Here is a 22,350-nt window from a genome sequence, read left to right as displayed (position 1 = left end):
GATGCATTCTGTGTAACGACAATCACGAACCCTAGTGAGAGCTCCCAGCTCTGCCATCTATTTTTTTTAATGTACCACCAACTGTACCGTGAATGAATCTTTACTATAAGTATGAAAAAAGTTACAGGTATGAAGCTGTTTGCTGTGGGTTTATTGTAAATCAATAATCAGAAATTATTTTTGTGCTATTGGGGTGCTGAGTCCACGGTGGTTTTAACATGATGAAGTAGTCTGCAGTGCTTAAAAGTGTAATCACTGGGATATGTCAATGGCAGTTTTGTTGAGGTTGTCAATGTCTCAGACATTTTTTTTTTTTCATTTGAATTGTGTCCTCTAAATTTCTCACAACAATCATTTATTCATTTTGTAGTCAGGAAAAAAAAATTGTAATAAAAAGCTTAGGTGGAAACATTGGGAGGGGGGAAGTATTCATGAAGGCTTCTCTGGTGACTCAGTGGTATAGAATCTACCTGCCAGTGCAGAAACAGAGGCTCGATCTCTGGGTAAGGAAGATCTCCTGGAGACAGGAATGGCTACTCACTCTAGTATTCTTGCCTGGAGAATTTCATGGACAGAGGAGACTGGCAGGTTACAGTCCATGGCGTCACAAAGAGTTGGACACGACTGAGCATCTAACACTTTCCAGGTGGCCCGGTAGTAAAGAATCTTCCTGCCAATGCAGGAGACACGTGTTTGATCCCTGGTCCGGGAGGATCCCACATGCTGTGGAGCAGCTAAGCCCAGGAGCCACAACTACTGAGCCTGTTCCCTGGAGCCCAGAAGGCGTAACTACTGAAGCCCGCATGCCTTACAGGCCAGGCTCGGCAATTAGAGAAGCCACTGCAATGAAAGGCCACGCACTGCAGTGAAGAACAGGCTTGCTCTCCACAAGTAGAGAAAAGTCCGCCCAGCAATGAAAGAAATGAATAAAATCATTTTAAAAGACATTTATGAAAGACTGCTCCTTGGAGGTGAAGCAGGAGGGTATGAGCTTCTGGCCAGACTGGCAGGGGAACCAAGTTGGAGCTGCCCAAGAGGTGGATGGAGAAAAAACTAGCAGAAGTAGAGGCTGGGATGAGCTCACAGCCCAAATCCTAGCTTCCAGCTTAGGGAGTTGATGAAAAAGTTGTTGCTTCCAGAACATTCCATCTGATGGCACCACACCCAAGGTGGGTGGGTCTTCCAGCGTCACCAGTGAGGGACAATCCTAGGCCGAGGGCGGAGAGGCCACTGCATGCTTTCTGGCAAGTGCTAACCAAGAACAACCTGGCTACTAGAGTTTGTTGACTAAAACTATTTTTTGCGTGAAATGTTTTTCTTGAGCAAACGTCCTCCTCCTTGGCTTGCAAGAAGGGTCTGTCTTAAGAGCAGTCATCTAGCAGCATCGTTATGGAAAACAGAGATGGGCGTGAATCCCACCATCTCCTATTTATCTCCCAGCCATTCCCAGGTAAATGGGGCAAGGAAGACTTCACAACCCTGATTCTCGCCATCCTTCGGCTCCTTGGTTCTGCTCAGCTTTCTGTACTCACTCACCTTGAGGGCCCTCCCTGGAGGAAACCTTCTGGACTCTGAACTTCAGATCTCCCGTGGCTGCCCAGGCCTCCCTGTGTGACTCTTGGCAGGTACCTTGTCATACAGCACTGGCACGTCAGCTTACCGACCCCGGGCCTAGTCCCTGGAGGCCACAGCCCCTCAGGGGTGGTGCATGGGTGTCCTCCCATACAGGAACCCAGAACAGGGCTTGGCTCAGAGTGGCTGCCAACCAAGCAAATGAATGAAGAAATGAATGAACGAACAAGTGTACCTTTTTCTCTGCAGGATATTTCAGGATGAGAACACGATTACCTAATCCCACAGCAGAATCCTATTCTGAAATATTTGAGAAAGTACGTAGGATGCATTTGAGATAAGGTTACTATCTTATTTTGCTCCCTTTAACAAGCCTTTGAGTGCCCTGTAGAGGAATGCTTTTCCGGGTTCCCTTCCTATGATCCCAGGTCTGAGATCCCTGTGCATTTTGGTGGCATGAGTAAACGAACCAGGGGATGTCACTTCCCTGGTTCCTTCTTGTGAAAAACTTGCAGTTCTAAGGGCCTTCAAAGGAAAGCGTCACAAGAGAATGGCACCTTTCAACAAACTGTGAATAGCTTTGGAAAAAAAAAAATAGCCATCAAGATACATGTAAGTGCTCCCAGCATTAGGGGACATGTTGAAATTAGTGCTAACCTGAAACAAGGATTTTGTTATGGATCTCAAAGTCATAAATCCACCAGGGGTGAGCTAACACTCTGGAAATGGAAATCAACCCCTGCAGGCACAAGAGAGCAACTCCAGGTATCTGAGAAATAACTTTGCAACTTCAGGAAACTTGTCCACAATGTGGGAATTTCATTTGATAAAAACCTCTCATGTAGAGTTCAGCCTCCTGTGTGAAGTGATGGTCTAATGCCTGCTGAGGCCGTGAGACCTGGCACAGATTACTTAAACCCCTGAGATTCAGTTTCCACAATCATCAAATTAGAAGAGTGGGAATAGCAATATCTGCCATCTAGGGGTATAAAAGTGTTTGTGTGTTAGCCGCTCAGTCATGTCTGACTCTTTGTGACCCCGTGGACTCCTCTGTCCATGGAATTCTCCAGGCAAGAATACTGAAACAGGTAACCATTTCCTTCTCTAAAGGATCCTCCTGACCCGGGGATCAAATCCTGGTCTCCTGCACTACAGGCAGATTCTTTACCTTCTAGTTCATAAATATGAAGCCAGCACAGAGTTTTGTCCTTAAAAATCAGTCAACCCATTTAAACTGGTCTGATATTTTCATGACAATCACAATAATTCAAACATCAAGACAGGACAGGCATTTTCAGGGGGCTTCAGTCATTTTGCACTAAATTTTCAAATAGTAAATATTACTATTCTCAGTTTACTAAGGAGAAAACCAAGAAGCAGGGGGTTCTGCAGTTCACAAGACTGCACAGTGTGTAGTGGCCCAACCCTGGTGAGATGGCTCCTCTGTGTCCATGCAGCTCACAGCAGAATCAAGATGTGAAACATGCTTTAGCTGATGCAAAAGCTCAGAGACCATGCCCATAAGCTCAGAGTTGGTGGTGCCAATGCAAAAAAAAAAAAAATTGAGACAGTCATTGTAATAAAATGCTCAATAATTGTAGCTTGCAGATTTGTTACTTGCAGATTCAAGAGCAATCAATGAGCTAGAATACAAATATAAATAAGCCTTTAAGATGCCCCTAGCTTAGAATGGAAGGCGAGGCATGGTTGTAAATAGTGACAAGGCAGAGAGTACAAAGAACACATTCAGAACATACTTGGATTGGCTAGGAAACATAAGCTTGAGCCCAGAGGACCAGAATAGATACAGGGAAGCAGAGGTAGAAAGGTGGGTAGGGTTGCAAACGAGCTTTAAAATAAGGGAGGGAGGTTTGAGATGAAGACATCTAACAGCACAGGGACTGTGGAAGGAAGCCTGGTGGCTCCACCCGTGATGGGGAGGGGAGGATGCTGAAAGCGTAGAGAGGAGTCAGGGGCAAAGGTCACTGAGAGGCCAGCTGAAGAGGTTGGACCTCAGGTTCAAGGTGATGGGAATTCCCTGCAGACCGGAAAATCAACAGGGCATGAGTAGGGCTTGAAGGGCAGCAGGACGAAGGAGCCAAGGAGAGTCGCACTCCATCTTCTTGAGCTAAACCTCCTGCCGGGTGGAGACCCAGGAAGGGAGGAAGCCAAGGGCCTTGTTGAAAGTCAGGAGCAGCAGGAGGAGATGACAAGATCTGTTGGTTGATTATAATGAGCCTCTGAAGTGCCCCTCGCCACATCTGGAGTGGGCGGTGCCGCCACCGGGCCTCCAAGCGGTGTGGCGTCTGGGTCTATTTTGGGAAACTGGTTGTGCTGCTCTGTGAGCTGATAACCAACCTGCGGGGTGAGCAGCAACAACAGCAATGTGCGGTCAGCCTGGTGGCCTGAGGTCCTGCAGGATGCGCGAGAGTGCACCACCCAACAGGAAGTCTCCCTGCAGGGACTCACTACATCACTGTCACTGTCGCACAGGGGTCTGTGCACGTCCCTAGCCAGGCATCCACACACCCCCTTGCTTGTTCAGTCAGAAATGATGCATGCGTGCAGTGGGTGCAGCTCTGAGCCAGGTAGGCAGTAAAGGCTTTACAAGTCAGAGCCACCGCCATCTGCAGTACCGCCCCCATCCGTAGGCTTTTAGGGCAGGACACTCCGGAATGGGGCTTCCCGGCTGGCTCAGCGGTAAAGAATCCACCTGCTAATTCAGGAGATGTAAGAGACGCAAATTCGATCCCTGGGTTGGGAAGATTCCCTGGAGGAGGTCATGGCAATCCATTCCAGTCTTCTTGCCTGGAGAATCCCATGGACCGAGGAGCCTAGCAGGCTACAGTCCACAGGGTCACGCAGAGTCGGACATGACTGAAGTGGCTTGGCACATACATATGCACAGTGCTATGTGAAGGGAAGGGAGGAAGGAAGGACAGGCACGATCATGGCCTGGATGACCTGGAGGAGGGTGCCTGAAGCCAGAGCCGATAGAAACAGGGAACTCAAGGCCAAGGTGATTAAAGCACGAAAGCCAGGAGCATGATGCACCATTGGAAAAAAAACACATATCCTTGCAGGACCTCAGGGGCTGGAGACATCAACACCCAGATTTCCCAGCATGAGGCCTCCAGAGCCCAGGTGTTTTCCCCAAGTCACTTGGAGATGGCTGTGCTGAAAACCGAAAGATCTTGGGATGGGCTACTTAGCTATTAGCTGTTTACTTTACACTGGAGAATAGCTAATTAACAATGTTGTCCTAGTTTCAGGTGGTCAGCAAAGGGACTTAGCCATTTATATATACATGTATCCATTCTTCCCCAAACTCCCCTCTCCTCTTCTAGGCTGTCACATAACATTGACCAGAGTTCCCTGTTTTATACAGCAGGGAATTGATGAGTATCTATTTTAAATATAGCAGGGTGTACATGCCACATGGTTTTGAGGGACCCATTGTGGTGCTAGAAAAGACTCTTGACAGTCCCTTAGACAGCAATCCTAAAGCAAATCAACCTTGAATATTCATTGGAAGGACTGATGCTGAAGCTGAAGCTCCAATAGTTTGGCCACCTGATGGGAAGAGCTGACTCAGTGGAAAAGACCCTGATGCTAGGAAAGATTAAAGGCAAAAGGAGAAAGGGGTGGCAGAGGATGAGATGGCTAGATAGCATTACCAACCCTGTGGATATGAACCTGAGCCAACTCCAGGAGATAGTGAAGGACAGAGAAGCCTGTCATGCCACAGTCCACGGGTTCCTAAAGGGTTGAATACAACTCAGTGACTGAACAACAGCAAATTGCTCTATGAAGCCACAGCAGCTGGTGAACAAAGGCAAAGTCTGCTTCACTGATACCTGTGAAAATCCCCAAGGAAGTCGGAACTACTGGGAGAGAAAATCCCTCAGCTTTCTGCTATCAAAGAGGAGATGACAGCCATGGAGAGTTGGTTTATAAATTCAAAGATCTCTAAATTATGCTCACAGGTCAACAGACTCATCAGCACACAGCAGCGTACATGATAGTGTTGATAATGGGTATTTTGGAGGGAGTTGGTGCTGGAGGTGTATCTCTAACATTTTGAGACTGTTTTTAAGGGCAAGATGGTCCTTCTCTCTGCCTAAGCAAGCTGTATCAGAGACAAGCATTTCTCAAGACTCAGGCTTCCTTTTACTACAGTTTCTCTAAGCATCTTAATTACTTTTGTAAAATGTGAACAATATTCTTAACCAATAGTGTTGTCCTACAACCCAAGTGGAAAGTGGATATGAAAGTGGTGATGATTGCTCATGTGGACTTATCACCAAATCTTTTTAGTTATTATTGCTATTATTAATATTTTTATTATTAATTCATAACTTTTTCTAGCTGCAATTTTCCTCTGAAAGATGTTTTTGATGGTTCCCATAATGAAGAACAAAATAATATTCCAGTAATTATAAGGTGCTTTGAGATCCTCTGGCAAGTATATCCCTTTAGTAATTGGAAATCAGGCAGATTTACATGGCTGAGAATATTAAAGCACATTAAATTCCATAATGGTTCTTCTGGTATTACTTAACATTCTCATGCCTGGCCATAAAGCATTAAGACTTACGGCTGTTAGCGGCAGCAACTTGCTCCCAGACATGCACTGAAAATCTTCATCTTGAGAGGCAAAGGTCCATGATAAAGAGAAACATTCTTTAATCAGCAGCAATCTACCCTGTCTCTTCTCCTCTCCCATCCAGACCATAGGGTAATTTGAAGCACCATCTATCTAGGAATTGCATCCACCCTCAGACCTCTCATTTCTGGCTTCAAGCTACCCTCTTGCTAATGGATAACTCCAGCTAGAGTGGGACGGGTCAGACCCCACAGGGGTTCAATAACTACCATAAGGACTTGTGCAGTGAGAAGGTGGAGACACAGTGGGTGCAGAAGGAAGGGGAATTGGGATCCCTCTCCCCACACAGCCACATGACATCCGACAGTGAAAACCAGACTCTGAAGTCTTACACTGTGTTTTCTTTAGTTTTCACTCATTCACTTAAGCAGGTATCTCAGGTACCTACTGAGGTCTATGCAATCTTTGGAATGATAAACACACAATGCCAGCCTCAAGGAGAGCACAGAGGGAGGCAGGGAGGTCCTCCTCAAGTTCCAAGGAGCTGTCTGGTTCATGGGGGCATTTAAACAAGCCCCTTAGAAATAGGAAAATGGAAACCTCTGGTCCTAGCTCCTCAGTGCCAGAGCTGGGCGCTCCCAGAAAGGGGGCCTCTGGGGTTAAGTCCTGGCATTCTGTGGCCAGTAGACCACTCCCACTCTGTCATTTGCAGGTGGTATAAATGGGACTGCACTCGAGGTCTGGCATAAACCTCGTCACTGTGGTTTTGTGGTCACATGGACAGCACCCACTCTGCTGCAGCCTTCCTCCAGGAGGTCTGTCCTGGCAACACTCATGGTCTATTTAAAACCCTGCAGGACAATTACTCCTGTCTAAGTTACCTAGGGTGGGGAGCAAGCGTCATGTATTTTTAAAGAAACAGAAAGCTTCCCTTTCAAAAAATACATGGCCCATTGGCTAGGGAGGTCTAAGTTTGTGGCAATCACTTCTTAACACCACGCCATTGATTTCTATGGTTTTATTCATTTCTCTGAATCTCAGCTTCCTAATCTTTGAAGCTGTGATAGGGTCACCAAGGAAGCGTGCCTGTTGTAGGGATTCAGGGGAATATTGCATGAAGAATGACTGCAATACAGAGGCTTCCAGAATATATGTTCCTTCATGTCGTCTTCCCTGATAGTGATGACTAGCTCAAATGACACACCTAAGCTAGACACACATCTTATTTCTCCCTCCCTAAAAAGGAGGCCTAACACTAATTCTAATCCATTCTGTCCTTGAAAAGATCCTTCCTGGTCCAGCAATGTTTATCCCATCCCTGCACCTCACCTTATGGCTTTGCTGAATTATTTCTTTATTGCTGAAAAGATTTCAAGTCATTGTGATCTGCCTGTTTTCAAGACTTAATGCCTGGAATCTTCCATTTCAAGTATGATCCAGCCCCATAACTCCTCTCAGTTCAATTCGGTAGCTCAGTCATGTCCGACTCTTTGCGACCCCATTGACTGCAGCATGCCAGGCTTCCCTGTTCATCACCAATTCTGGAGCTTGCTCAAACTCGTGTCCATCAACTCAATGATGCCATCTAACCATCTCATCCTTTGTCGTCCCCTTCTCCTCTAGCCTTCAATCTTTCCCAGCATCAGGGTCTTTTTCAGTGAGTCAGTTCTTCAGATTAGGTGGCCAAAGTATTGGAGCTTAAGTTTCAGCATCAGTCCTACCAATGAGTTTTCAGGGTTGATTTCCTTTTGGATTGAAGACTCTCAAGAGTCTTTTCCAACACCACAGTTCAAAAGCATCAGTTCTTCAGTGTTCAACTTTCTATATAGTTCAACTCTCACATCCATATATGACCACTGGAAAAACCATAGATTTGACTAGACGGACTTTTGTCAGCAAAGCAATGCCTCTGCTTTTTAGTATGCTGTCTAGCTTTGTCACAACTTTTCTTCCAAGGAGCAAGCATCTTTTAATTTCATGGATTAAATTCATAAAATTAGTTCACTGATTTCTAAAATTCCTAAAACACAGCCTTGTCTAACTCAATGAAACTATGAGCCATACTGTGTAGGTCCACCCAAGATGGATGGGTCATGGTGGAGAGTTCTGACAAAATGTGGTCCACTGTAGAAGGGAATGGAAACTACTTCAGTATTCTTGCCTTAAGAACCCCATGAACAGTATGAAAAAGCAAAAAGATAAGACATTGAAATATGAACTCTCCATATTGGTAGGTGCCCAATATGCTACTGGAGAAGAGTGAATAAATAACTCCAGAAAGAATGAAGAAATGAGCCAAAGTGAAAACAACACCCAGTTGTGGATGTGACTGGTAATGCAAGCAAAGTCTGATGCTGTAAAGAACAATATTGCATAGGAACCTGGAATGTTAGGTCCATGCAATGAATCAAGGTAAATTGGAAGTAGTCAAACAGGAGAGCATCGACATTTTAGATGACCTCATATAGCCCATGCCTAATTGTGGGATTCACTGAGAAAATCAGACTGCTTTTGTTTCTGTCTTTCCTGGGGAAACAGTTTCCTTGAAAATTATCATTTTGTCTTATTTGATGTCTTTTATCTCCTAGAGCCTAGAGATGTACATGATACATAACAGATATTCAGTAAATACTTTCATGTGAATAAATTAATGAAAATCAACTTAGGTTTTCTCACTAACAGCTGTCTGATTGGGATTGCAATTGCTACAATGTTTCTTTGTCCTTAAAATTCTGGGTTTCACTTGCCATAATCTGATGTAGTCTAACATGTTGTTGTTAATTTCTTTATGAATAATTGCTTAAAGTAGGGTACACGTATGTTCTAATACTCTAAAGAAAGGCAATGACATGATAAATGTAAAACCAGTAAAGCAAATACATTCCGGAAAGAAAAAAGAAAGCAGGATAAACAGAAATCAAGAGCATCAACAAATAAAGCATCAATAATTACAAAAAGTATAAATGAGTCAAATCTTCCTAGGAAAAGATAGAGATTTTCTAAGTGAGTTTTTAAAAAAGGAAAACTGAAGAAAAATCCAGCTATGTTATAAGACATGCTCCTGAAATAAAATGCCAGGGGAAAGCCTGAAAGCACACAGATGGAGAAAGAGAAACTAGCCAATGCTTAAATAAAAGAGGTGAAGAATATTAGGTATCAGACAACACACCAATTTAAGTCAAAACTATTAAATCGGACAACACGGAATTTAAATATTATTAAACATCATACTCCATCATGAAGAATAGTCACACATTTCATAATAAAACTCCAACTACATAAAACAAAACCTGCTGTAGATGAAGTGAAAGTGAAAGTGAAGTCGCTCAGTCGTGTCCGACTATTTGCGACCCCATGGACTGTCGTCCACCAGGCTCCTCCGTCCATGGGATTCTCCAGGCAAGAATAGTGGAGTGGGTTGCCATTTCCTTCTCCAGGGGATCTTCCTGACCCAGGGATCAAACCCAGGTCTCCTGCATTGCAGGCAGACGCTTTAACCTCTGAGCCACCAGGGAAATCCACAATTACAATACAATATTTTAACACATACGTATCAGATCAAATGTTGTAAGTAAACAAAATATAAGTGATGATATTTTTAAAAGTTTAGTACACCATTAACATGCAATGACAAACAAAAATATTAATATTTTCAAACTCTTCTGACACAAACAACAAAATTGACCATGGAGGATGTGTCAAATAAGATATTAATATCTTCACAAAAACAGCAAGTAGGAAGAAATATATCTGATCATAGTGCTTTTTAAACATAAGAAATATAAGAAAAATCAAAATAAATTATTCTCATATTTAATTGAAAATAAATATCCCTCTACATATCTCTTAAGTTAACAGTAACATTAAAACATGAAAAAATACATTTTAGAAATAAACAAAAATTTTTAAAACTACATAAATAATAAATCCCAGAAGATATGATTGAAAGATACATTCAAAAATAGAACACTTCTAACCATAATAATATTTAATATAAAATAAGGACTGGAAAAAAGTGAATTGAGATTTTTACTTCAAATGCTAACAGGAACATAAAATTAATCTAAACAAATTAGAAGAAAAGAATAAATCAATTTTAAAACAGGAATGTCCTACATAGGAGAAAAAATGAGAGTATAATCAATAAAATCTGAAATAGATTACTTGAAAATACTAATGAAATAGCTAAATTTTTTTTGGAAATCCCAGTGAAGAAAAAATAAATAGTATCAGTAATAGATTGTATAAGAGTATGGAATCAGAGGACAATTTTTAAAAAAGCTTATATGATCATTTATTTTTAAAATTTGGAAAGTTTAAACCAATGAATGATTATCAAGGAAAATATAAATTACCAAATCGATTTAAGAAGTGAAAGAAATTATCAGAAGTGTTAAAAAAACATTTTAAAAGCCATCCCCAAGCAGTGCTTGTCTTTCAGCAAAATTAAAACCTTTTGCTCTTTGGACGATATTTAAGGAAATGAAACAGTAATTGAGAGGGAGAAAATATTCTCAATGCACACTTCTGACAAATTACTTGCAATTATTTGCAAGAGTATACAAAATAACTCTTACTTCTAACCATTAAGAAAATAAACAACACAGGAAAACAAAAGGCAAAGGTTTAAATACCAGTGAAGATATACCAATAACCTATAATAAGATCTACATGCATTCAATACAATTAGTCATTAAGGGAATGCAATTTAAAATCACAATTGCATATTTCTACTTACCTGACAAAATGGTGAAACTTAGAAAGACTGACAATATCAATTATTGAGAAGAATGTGAAGCAACTAGAACTTGCATACAATGCTGAGGGAAATGCAAAAAAAGTGTGAAAAACTGGGGAAAGAGTTTGACATTTTCACATAAAGTTAAGCACTAACTTCTCAAATGAGCTAGTAATCCTACTCCTGGGTATTTGCTCAGAAAAAAATGAAAACACATGTGTATGTAAAAAATTGAATATCATTTTTTATAATAGCTGTATTCATAACAACCCAGAACTGGCAGCAACTCAAATGTCCATCAACAAGGAAATGGATAAACAAGCAATGATATATCCATGCAGTGAAATAATATTCAGCAATGAAAAGAAACGAATTACTAATATAAGCCACAGCATCAATTACTTTCAAAAATACTATGCCTTGTGAAAGAAACAAGACACAAAAGAACATATCTGTTATTATTATATGAAATTATAATGTAAAGCTAAGCTATAAAGAATCGACGAGAAAGGCCAGGTGTTGGGAGATTAACTATAAATGAATATGAGAAAATATTTTTAAAGTGTTAATTTTCATCTTGATCATATTACTGTTTGTATGAATATTTTTATTTTCAAGACTCAGTGAACTAAACACATTGTATATCAATTGCACCTCAGTAAAGTTGATTAAAAAATATCTTGCTCAATGGCCCATGGGTAAATAATTCCTATCTTCAAAGAAGAGGTAATTTTTGTGGTTAATTAACTTTGCAAGAACAGAGAAAAAGACGAAAGCATCCCAACTAGTTCTGAGACAAACATGGATTCTGCATTGAAATCAGATGTGGAAAACTGTAAAAGGAATCATGAAAGTCATTCACTGTTATCACATGAATTTATATGTGAATATGAAGATAACACATGCCTGTAGAATAGTTCCATATATGATAAACATAAAAATGATATTTCATATCAATAGTAAAACCACAGAATAGTCAATAAATGGTTTGAGATCGACCACTAGCTATTGGATAAACATACCATTGCCTGCTTCATGCATATAACAATTAATGGGCTAGGAAGCCCAATGTGTGGTAATAAATTATAAGATGCATTCACTGTATGTGTGTGCACACTTGTGCCCCACTCTTTGCAACCACGTTGACTGTAGCCTGCCAGGCTCCTCTGTCCATGGAATTTTCCAGGCAAGAATATTGGAGCAGGTTGCCATTTCCTGTTCCAGGAGATCTTCCTGACCCAGGGATCAAACCCATTCTCTTGTATATCCTGCATTGGCAGGCAGATTCCTTACCACTGTGCCATCTGGGAAACGGTAAGGTGAATTAGTAGGAAATAAATTGAAGTTTTGCAAGATTGGGATAGAAAGAAGCTGCTTAAATAAGCCCTCAAAACCAGAAGTCATACTGTGAAAATCAACACATATAACTATGTTAAAATAAAAATTTTAAATAAAGCTTAGCATTTACAAAATTAAAAGGGAAATTTACAATATTGTAATTAGCCTCCAATTAAAATAAATAATTTTTTTTAAAAATAAGAGAAATATTTGTTGGACAAATAGCAAATTCTCAATATCTGTAATATATAAAGAGCTCCAGCAAATCAATAAAAAAGTATTCATTTCCATTTAGAGAGACTATAATAGTTAATATTCCCATCAATAGTATAAAACAGTATCTACTTGACCAAATTCTCTCCAACAGTGGATACCAACAGCCTTTTTAAAAATTTATTTAATTTATTTTTGGTTGCCCTGGATCTTCATTGCTGCATGAAGGGTTTTTCTAGTTGCAGAGAATGGGGGCTACTCTGCAGTTGCAGTGTGCCGGCTTCTTGCTGCAGTGGGTTCTCTTGTTGTGGACCATGGCCTCTAGAGTGTGTACTTCAGTAGTCGTGGAGCATAGACTCAGCTTCTCCATGGCATCTTCTTGGACCAGAGATCAAACACATGTCTCTGGCATTTGCAAGTGGATTCTCATCCACTGTACCACCAGGAAAGTTCCCAATAGTCTTTTTAACATCAGTAATTATTTGAGCAAAACAGAATAAACAAAACTCACATTTCACTATAATTGTTTTAATTTCCTTAATTAGCTGGATGTTAATTATATTTTTAATATGTTTATAGACACTTGCAGGTCCTCTATTGCTAACTGCTTATTTATGTTTATACCTCATGTCCATTTTTCTATTTGTAGAGTTCACTTCTTCCTATTGGATAATATCAAACAAAAACATTAAAAAACAGAGCTATCCATCAAGAGAAGGTATAAATGAATTATGGTACATTCATCCAGGAGATGTTTACATGGAAAAATTTATAAGATAAGTTGAAGAAAGAAAAAAGGTGTAATATTCTCTAATTAGAGGATGACCCAGTGTACATGAATATTTAGCCTCTATTTTTATTTCTACTTATATGTACAAAAGAATAGAAAAATATTTAAAGGTTTAGTTGTAAGAACTTACATTTATTGAGGACTTATGATATGCCAAGTATACTATTAAAGGCTTTATTATGTCTCTACTCCCCCCATCATACCCATTGTTTAGCCACCAAGGAAACTGAAGCTTAGGGTCAGGCACACCCTACAGCCGGTACAAGGAGGAGGTGAGCTGAGATGCAGGTAGTCCTGATAGAGGACTGTTGTCATTGTTCTTCAATAATGTCTGACTCTGTGCGACACCATGGACTGTAGGACGCCAAGCCTCCCTGTCCCTCGCTATCTCCCAGAGTGTGCCCAAGTTCATTCCATTGAATCGGTGATGCTATCCAACCTTCTCATCCTCTGTTAGCCCCTTCTTCTGCTTTCAATCTTTCCCAGCATCAGGGTTTTTTCCTGATGAATCGGCTCTTCTCATCAAGTGGTCAAAGTATTGAAGCTTCAACTTCAGCATCACTCCTTCCAGTGGGTATTCAGAGTTGATTTCCTTTAGAATTGGCTGGTTTGATCTCTTTGTTGTCCAAGGGACTCTCAAGCGTCTCTTCCAGCACCACATGGGAAAGCATCAATTCTCTGGCCTTCAGCCTTCTTTATGGTCCAACTCTCACATCCGTGTATAACTATTGGAAAGACCATGGCTTTGACTATTGGGACCTTTGTTGGCTAGAGGGTATCCTCTGCCAGTTCTGAGAAGGCTGGCTTCTGGGTCAGAAGAAGGATTCCTTCATCTAAACCATCTGAATTTTTTAGAAAAGGAATATAGTTGTGAAATGAACATTTTCAAAAGAATACATGGAAATAAAAAAGGAGGGCGTCTGGTGGGCTGGAGAGGCCAGAGCATTCCAGAGCCCCGTGGAAAGGTGTCATGTTACACTGCCTCTTAGGAACAGAAACAGGTGAGAGAGCCTTGTGCTAGGCGAAGAAAGAGGAGACACCAAGGGATATAAAAACCACCTTATGGAGCTGCGTTTGGAGGGAGTTCTTTGTAATCCCAGATGGCAGTCTCGGGGCCACTGGGTGAAAAGTCCAGGGAACAGATGTCAGCATGACACAGGGCCAACTGGGTTCAGTTTGGACCTGCCAAAAAAGGAAGGGTGTGCCCCGAAGGTAATGTGAGCTGTTTAGGAGGCTGAAACAGACAACGGAATCCACTTAGCCCAGAGCTGCCCAGAGGTTGGAAGTAATCAAAAAACGGCTTCAAGAGAAGCGACTTCTGAAATACCTTCCAGGCCTGAACCTGTATACAACCAGGACACGGGAACGTGTTCTCTCCAGCCACCACTTTCTTCACAGTCATGAGCAGCAGGTTCAGGGGCAAAATTCAAAATAACTCTCTCCAGGAGGATGCTATAGATTAGAAAGAAGAATAGTACCTGTGGACCTCAGAAGGGTTGTAACCAGAAAATGTCACAGTGAATGGCCATCAGCTTCTGGAGCTCACCCCTTCCTGTAATTTCTCTCCTCAGCCCCAGGATTATGTAACTGCTGGCTGCTCACCACATCCGCTCTCCTAACACATCACAGTCTTCAAGGTAGAGTCAGTTGATTATGGTGAAGTGATGGATTTGTTCAGATGCTCGCTCACTGGTCAGCGTGTCTGACTGAAGTCCTTACACACTACAGAAAAAATCAGCAGACATTCTAAAAGGACAGATCTATATTAACCCATGAGTCATGGCAGTGACTCGACTCTGATGTTCTAAACAATAAAGCACCACAACCTCCATTCACAGTTTAGGAAAACGGACAGGAACTTTTGTTTCCCAAATGTGGAAAATTAAATAAATACCTGGGTTGGGGACCAAAATATCCACAGAGACACAATCAAATGTCTAATTGTTTTGGGAGTGGCTATTACTCGTGACATCTTACCTTAAGTCAAAACATTTTTAGTTGAGAATTTATTAGCAAAAAGGAAAAATGCCATTAATATGGAATCAAACTCCTTCAATAAATGTTCACAAATGAATTAATTGCAGTCTATGTTTTAAGCAAGCCTTCTCTGTCCCCATCAGATACTTCTCTGTGATCCTATTGTATGCCCTCTCACTCTTTCACCTATTTCTCATCTAAATCCTTCCTAAATGCCCCAGGGGGGCAGACAAATGTGTCTCACTGCCTGACCACAGAGGTCCTTAAGAAGGGAATAGCTTAGTCAACTTTGTGTTTGTTCATTGTTTAGCACATAGTTGTGCTAAACAAGTTAATAAGCTTGTATTAAAGTCAAGCAATCAATAAGGGGGTCAGAAAGAGAGCAACAACAATTGTGGGTCAGTGTGAACTAGAACATTTGAATGAGTAGTTGTTTTTATAACAAGACCTAATGTATGAGTCCACACATGATCTCAAACACATAAACTGATTCCATCAGCTCAAACTGAAAATCCAAGCCAGATAAATGGAACTGAAAACAAACTTCAGTCTAACCAGTCATTTGACCCAGCACATTTGGTCAAAATTGCTGAATCACCAGACTCCAGTAAACAATGACTACACCTCCAAGTCTCTTCACAGACCCAATGAGAAACAAGGCCATTCTTTTGGGGAGTAGGGAGTAATAATAAGTGTCTGTGATCTAGAGTCAAAATTGTCTCTAATCCAGACTCTGTCACTTATAATCTATGTAATCTTAGAAAAATCAGTTAATATATTTGTGCTTTGTATTTTCAACTGTTAAAAAAAAAACTGGCTGACAATAAATTTCCTCCAAAAAATAAATAAATAAAATAAATAAATTTCCCTATGCCTCAAAAGGAAAGTCCTTTTTCGCAATATTCCTAAATAACCTGATCTCTACATTAAAAAAGATAACGTCAATCTCTCTCACACAATCCTTTTCTCATATACAAAAAGCTAATCAAGACCAATCATAAATGAAAACCTACATGAAAGATAAAATTACAGAAGAAAATATAGTAGGTGAGGATCTCTGACTTTAGGTTAGGTAATGATTTCTTAACATACAAAAAGTACTGACCGAGAGAAACATGGAAAAGTTGAACTTCAAGATAATCAAAACTTCTCTTCATCAAAAGACACCAGCCACTGTGGAGAATAGAGTGGAGGTTCCTTTAAAAACTAAAAATAGAGCTACCATATGCTCCAGTAATCCCACTCCCGGGCATATACCCAGGGAAAACGATAGTTTGAAAAGATGCATGCACACCAATGTCCACAGCAACACTAATTACAATAGTCAAGACATAGAAGCAACCTAAACGTTCATAGACGGATGAACATGGATAAAGACAATGTGTTACATATGTCTGATAGAATACTACTCAGCCACAAAAAGGAATGGAATCACGCCATTTACCGCAGCATGGATGGACCCAGAGACTGTCACACTGAGTGAAGCAGATAAGACAAAAACATAGATGATATGATACGGCTCACAAGTGGAATCTGAAAAACTGATACATATAAACTTATTTACCAAACAGAAGTAGAGTCCAAATGTAGAAAACATCTATGGTAACCACTTATGGTTACCAAGTGGAAAGCGGGGAGGGATAAATTGGGAGACTAGAATTGACATATAAACACTTCTACATATAAAATAGATAACTAAGAAGGACCCGCTGTATAGCACAGAGAACTCTATTCAATACTCTGTAATGACCTATATGGGAGAAGAATCTATAAAGAGTAGATAGATGTATATGTATAACAGATTCACTTTGCTATACACCTGAAACTAACACAACACTGTAAACCAACTATATACTCCAATAAAAACTAATTTTACAAGAGACACCATTAAGCAAAAGAATAGCCAACCCATGGACCAGGATAATAAATGTGAAAGAATATTTATATGCAGTACATGCGTATGATGAAGCACCTGTATCCAGAAATAAAGAATCCCACAACTCAGTAACAAAAACAGGCAAAAACTTGAGCATATATTCTACAAAGGAAGATAGTGAATGGCTAGTAGGAACATGACATCCCAGAAATACAAATAAAAACTGTATAGGAACTACAATATGCCCAAGAGAAGGGCAAAGTTTAAAAGGCTGATGACGCTAAACCTTGGTGAAGATATGGAACAAACAGAACGTTCATGCTTTGGAGATCAAAGTGTGAAATATAAGATGACTTTGGAAAACTGCTTGGCAGCTTCTCATAAATCAATCACATACTACCTGTCTTAGTCATCTTTGGGTGTGTAACAAATTATTGTAGACTGGGTGGCTTAAGTAACAAATGTTTATTTGCACAGGTTTGGAGGTTGAGAAATCCAAAACCAAGGTGCCAGCTGATGTGAAGTCCCTCTGTTTGGTTTGCAGAGGGTTGTTTTCTTGTTGTCTCCTTGTGTGGCAGAGAATGAAAGGTCATCTATGTCTCTTCTATAAAGAAAGCTGAGTGCAGAAGAATTGATGCTTTTGGACTGTGGTGTTGGAGAAGACTCTTGAGAGTCCCTTGGACTGCAAGGAGATCCAACCAGTCCATCCTAAAGGAGATCAGTCCTGGGTGTTCATTGGAGGGACTGATGCTGAAGCTGAAACTCCAATACTTTGGCCACCTGATGTGACGAGCTGACTCATTGGAAAAGACCCTGATGCTGGGCAAGATTGAGGGCAGGAGGAGAAGGGGATGACAGAGGATGAGATGGTTGGATGGCATCACCAACTCAATGGACATGGGTTTGGGTGGACTCCAGGAGTTGATGATGGACAGGGTGGCCTGGCGTGTTGCAGTTCATGGGGTCACAAAGAGCTGGACATGACTGAGCAACTGAACTGAACTAAACTGAACTGAATCCCATTATTAATGCTTCATCCTCATGACCTAATTGACTCCCAAAGGTTCAAGGGTTTGGGGTTTTAACATAAGAATATAGGGGTAAGGAACACAAATATTCAATCTATAGCACTACCAAGTTGCTAAGCAAAACCATCCATAGGTATTTAGTCACCAGAATTTATAGAATGACATGTGCTCTTCTTCATTCGTAACAGCTAAAAGTTAGAAACAACTAGTTTTGGGAATGAACATGAATAGAAAAACAGATAAATTATGCTCTACTCACACAACGGATTATGACTAAGCAACAAGAAAAAAATGAAGCCCTGACACACAACAGGATGATAAATCCCAAAATCATATAGTAAGTGACAAAATCTAGACACCGAAGAACCGTTTACATGACATTCTCCACCAGATAAAGACGACCAATGGTGAGAGAAACCCAAACAGCAGTTATGTCATTCACGCCAAAATAAGACTTGATTTAAATTTCACATGAAATAGCTCATCAGTAATTTTATATAAGTACCTGGGAAATAACATTGTTTTTAATGTTGCAAAATAAACAGCATAGCCACATTAGGAAAAATTTCACATAAGCTTCCCCAAACCCATGTTTACTCTAATAAAATTTTATTTTCTCAAAAATAAGTAGTTGCTGGATCACATGATAGTTCTTTTTTTTAATTTTTTTAAGGACACTTCATACTGCTCTCCATAGTGGTTATATCAAATTACATTCCCACTAACACTATATGACTTTTCCCTTTTCTTTGTAACACTTGTTACCTTTTGTCTTTTTGATGATGGCCATTCTGACAGGTATGAGGTTAAATCTCATGAAGGCTTTGACTCTCATTTCCCTGGTGATTAGTGATGCTGAGCACCTTCTCATATACCTGTTGGCCATTTGCATGTTTTCTTTTTAAAAAAGTCTTTTCAAATCCTTTGCCTGTTTAAAAAAAAATCAGGATATTTGTCCCAAAGGAAATGAAATCAGTATCTCAAAGATGGCCATAGCTGCACTATTTACAATTACCAAGATACAGAATCAACTCATATGTCCACCAACAAATGAATGGACAAATAAAATGTGACACACACACATATCCACACACAGAGGGATATTACTAGGTCATAAAGAAGAAAGAAATCCTGACATTTGCAAAAATATGAATGAACCTAAGGGACACTGAGTGACTGAATTGAACTGAACTGAACTGAACCGAAGGGACATTATACTAAATGAGACAAGCCCGACCCAGAAAGACAAATACTGCATGATCTCACTTATATGTAGAATCTGAAACAGTCAAACTCCTAAAAGCAGAGAGAACAGTGGATGCCAGGGGCCAAGTGAGGTGGAAATGGGGGGATGTTGGTTAAAGTGTGCAAAGTTTCAGTTATGCAGGATGAATAAATTCTGAAACTTGATATACAGCACGGCAACTGTAATTAATACTATGATATGGCATTATTAAAACTGGCTTAGAGGGTGGATCTCAAGTGTTTTTACCACACACACACACAAACACACACACACAGGTGACTGAGGTGATGATTATGTTAACTCATTTTATAGTAATCATTTCACAATGTATACATGTATCAATATGTGACATTTATCAAAATATCACATTGTGCTCCTTAAATACATAAAACTTTTTGCCAATAAAGATGAAAAATGTGAACGACAGTTTCTGGGATGGAAGGTCTTGGCAGAATTTACCTGGGAAGGTACATAAAGGAGCTTTCTAAGGTGAAAGAAATGTTTAGTAACTTGGCAGTATTATGAGTTGCACAGGCATGTCAATTTGTCAAAACTTACAAAACTTCATATTTAAGGTTTATGCCTTTTACTTTACCTAATTATATCCCAAATTTAAAAGCAAAACAAAAAAACTCTTTAAATTCTCAGGGTGGTTGAGAGAATGAAAAAAAAAAAAAGATTCTGTCTATAAACTAGGCTTGGTCAGGGTGTCTGGTTTACAGCACATACTTAATGAACTAAGTGCTTTATACACTAGTAAGAAGGCTGATTAAATAAATAGAAACACAGTACTATGGGCTATCTATGAAAATGAAAATTTGCAACAAGGTTTATTCCACCTAAACAGCATGATACAGTCCAAACACAACCATCCTAGAATTTAGATTCTGCTACCAGCCTGTGCCCTATATGCTGGCTTCTAATCATCTCAGGATCCCAGATGGGGACCAGGTGAGCAGCCTGTAGGTGTGGGTTAATTCATTAAGTTTTTAACTTTGAGCGAATTTACGCAATTCAGGTCCTTACACGGCTCGACCCATCACGCATTTTAGTCTATAATGGGTTGACAGGCTGAACCTGATATTTCTCCATTCTGTAATATCAGAGAATCAGAGAGACTTTAATTAATCCTTTTCTGCCTGCTTGTCTAAAAGCTAAAAGACATTTTAATGAGAAGGCAGCAGCAGAGGAAAAAAAATCAGTAATGAAATAAATAAAAAATAAAATCATGGGGCTCATAAGCAGCCCCACAGATGGAGGCATTCAGCTCAATGAAATAAAAGATGAATTTATTTGACTAATGTAAATAGAGAGAAAATGAGGCACTTCCTTAGTGCTCAAACTGACTATGAATAGATGAGTAATGTCAGAGTGTCAGACCCGCGATCATAAACTCCCAGGCGCCAACAATGGTCATGCCCGATTTAATGAAAAAACAAATGAAATGCTACATATTACTGTTTGCTTCTCCCGTCAAATGAGTTGTCTGAATATTTTATTCAGTAAGGAGTGTTTTATATATGAAAGATAATTAAATATTGCAGAAAAGAAATGGGTTACAGGACATAATGTTAGGGAGCGGTGAGTGTGTGTGGTGGGGCTGGGAAAAAAGCAACTCCGCTGCTACAGTTTCTACAGTGAGATTACAATCGTGGCATAGAGTGAGAGCATCCTGTGTGCCCAGCACGGGGTTAATTTTACCGTCAAGGACGGAATTCAACTGCATGCTCGGTAGTACAGATGGAAAGACACAGAAAAAGAGAGCCAAGTGCCAGGAAACATCATAGTCTCAATGGAAAGGTAAGAACCTTGTGCATAAAAGTGACTTTTAAAAAAAAGCCTATCAAATGAATAAGTGATTGAACACACGGAGTGGTAAAATAAATATGTTAAGAGCCAAATGGGAGCATCTGGTACAGGATGATTCTCTGAGCCTGGGACATACCCAATCAGATCTTTCTACTTCGGGAAGGTGGTCAGGTAGAACAGAAAAGAGGACCAGGTTTGGAGCAGGGTTTCCCATTCTTGGCACTGTTGATATTAGAAGTTGAATGATTCTTTGTTGGGAGCTGACTTGCTCATTATAGGAGTTTAGCCGCATCCTTGACCAATCAGAGGCTGGTATAATGTCCCCTTCCTGTGTTGGGAAAACTAGAAATGTCCCCAGTTCAGTTCAGTCACTCAGTCGTATCCAACTCTTTGTGACCCCATGGCCTGCAGCATGCCAGGACTCCCTGTCCATCGCCAACTCCTGGAGTTTACTCAAACTCATGTCCATTGAGTCCGTGATGCCATCCAGCCATCTCATTCTCTGTTGTCCCCTTCTCTCCCACCTTCAATCTTTCCAAGTGTCAGGGTCTTTTCCAAGGAGTCAGTTCTTTGCATCAGGTGGCCAAAGTATTGGAGTTTCAACCTTAGCAGATGTTGCCAAATGTTAATTATGCTGAGGGAAAAGACTGACCTGGGTAGGGACCAGAGTTAGAGAGACCTTAAACTTAATCCAGGCTCTATCTTTCACCAGCTTTTTTATATCAAGCAAGTCATTTCATCTCTTTTACCCCCAATGTCCTCATCCATATAATGAGTAGAGTAGATTGAATAGTTATCCTTAGCTTTTAATCTTTTCCTGTACCCCCACTCTTTGATTTTGAGCTTGGACATGTGACTTGCTTTGGCCAAGGCAAGTCAACAAGGGCGTGTGTGCATGCTCAGTCCTGTCAACTCTTTGTGATCTTATGGACTGGAGCCTGCAAGTCTCCTCAGTCGAAGGGATTTTCCAGGCAAGAATACTGGAATGGGTTGCTATTTCCTTCTCCAGGGGACCTTTCCAAAACTAGGGATCAAACCCACTTCCCCTGCATTGGCAAATGGATTCTTCACCACTGAGCCACCTAGGAAGCCCAGTCAACAAGAGACCTCATCTTAATTGTATTGGTTTTAGGGGAATGACACAGTGATTGATATAG

Source organism: Oryx dammah, unplaced genomic scaffold (assembly GCF_014754425.2).
Source record: "Oryx dammah isolate SB20612 unplaced genomic scaffold, SCBI_Odam_1.1 HiC_scaffold_16, whole genome shotgun sequence".
Taxonomy (NCBI): domain Eukaryota; kingdom Metazoa; phylum Chordata; class Mammalia; order Artiodactyla; family Bovidae; genus Oryx; species Oryx dammah.
Note: the sequence above shows the minus strand (reverse complement) of the source record.